Raw genomic sequence first — 1,727 nt, forward strand, 5'->3', positions numbered from 1 at the left:
ATGGAATTAGTGTATTTCTGGTTAGGTATAGAATAGTTGTATCATGTTATGTGGAATTATGACCTAGTGTTTATTTAGAGATTAAGTATGGCTTAAGGAGATATGTATGGGTGTCAAATTGAAAAGGGGTATGTGCTGATCATTAAGCATGATACCTCAATTTGACTAGATTGAAAAATGCCCAAGGGATTAGTAAAGCACACTTCTGGGTGTTTTTGGGTGGGCTATGGAGATGTGACCTTAGGTACAATGTATGATCCCAGCCCTCCCTCTCTGGCACTGTTCCCTTGCTCTGCTTCTTGGCTGTGAACCAAGCATCTTTGTTTTATCATACCCTCCTGCCATGATGTTCCTGTTTGGATCCTGCTGATTATGGACTGAATCCCCTGAAATCATGAGTGAAGTTAAAACTGTCCTCCTTTGAGTTGTGGCTGTTGGGTATTTTGTGCCAAAAGATGTGAAAGCTGACTAATATACATGGAATCAGAACACACTAAACTTATACCCTGCTTGGTGGAATTCAACAGGGCACAGATAATCAACAATGTTGAGAGGGTGTGTGTGTGTGTGTGTGTGTGTGTGTGTACACATGCACATGCTTTTTGGGGGCTGGCAGGATTGTTTACATAATCATGAAATCAACTCAATAACCTGTCCAGACTAGCAGCTGGATAGACCTACCTTATGAACTAGGTAGAAGACCGTATCCTGCATCCTACAGCATGTGGAATGGTTCCATGGATATCTTTTTTTTTTTACTTTTATTTGCATTTATTTTATGCTTAATTTATTCCCACGCCATAAGTTTTTGTTTCTTCAGTTTCTTCTGGGATATCTTTTTCTTCTGTGCAACTTCCTCCTCTGGTTGAGGGACAATTTGTTCTTTTTCAGAAAGGATCATCTCAATATGGCAGGGGGAGCTCATGTATGGGTTAATCTGGCCATGAGCTCTGTAAGTACGGCAGCGCATCTTGGGTGCTTTGTTCACCTGGATATGTTCAATGACCGGAGAATCTACATCTAAACTCTTAAGTTCAGCATTATTCTCTGCATTTTTAAGCATGTGCAGCAAAAATTCAGCACTTTTTTTGGCCACCGACCCTGTGTCTAGCCCCACTGTTTGGCCTGGACACACCTACCAGTGCCACCATTGTAATGCCTGAATGGCAAACACTGCTTCTTTAATGTGACATCTTTTAGATACTTGGTGACATTTCTGATATGCACACCCTTGATGGCCTGGGCAGTTTCATGAGTGTTCTTAAAGTGAACACGAAGATTTGAGCTCCTTGATTTGCATGATTTTGTGGGGTTTTCTGGGTCGAGAGAGTAGCGAACCATTTTCACAGGTCACCTCAGGCCGCTTACAGGAAGAGCTCCATGGGTATCTTTTTAAGGATGACCAAACTTTGGGAGTAGACTAGATCTGTGCCACTCAAAATGCAGTAGCATCCTTTGGGAGCTTGTTGAAATTCAGTCTTCTTAGGTGGGATTACTAGATTTCAGTAGTGAAACAAAACAAAACAATGCTACTTATATCGTGAAATATAACATGCAGAAATGTACATGAATAAATTATATAAAAAGAACTCTATAAAATTAAATGAACTATAATAAAAGGAACTCTGTGTTATTTATACCCTGGTCAAGAAATTAAAACATTGCCACTATCCCAGGAGCTCCTATCCCAGTAGAATTCAACCCCCTTAATGTAATCATTTTCCTGA

The 1,727-nt window shown here is 40.3% G+C and overlaps 1 pseudogene; it reads right to left on the reverse strand.

Moving 5' to 3' along the window:
- Positions 1 to 785: 785 nt before the first annotated feature.
- LOC102003672 overlaps positions 786 to 1,727 on the reverse strand; it is a 7,545-nt pseudogene continuing 6,603 nt past the window's right edge.

Source organism: Chinchilla lanigera, unplaced genomic scaffold (assembly GCF_000276665.1).
Source record: "Chinchilla lanigera isolate Chin_1 unplaced genomic scaffold, ChiLan1.0 scaffold00023, whole genome shotgun sequence".
NCBI lineage: Eukaryota > Metazoa > Chordata > Mammalia > Rodentia > Chinchillidae > Chinchilla > Chinchilla lanigera.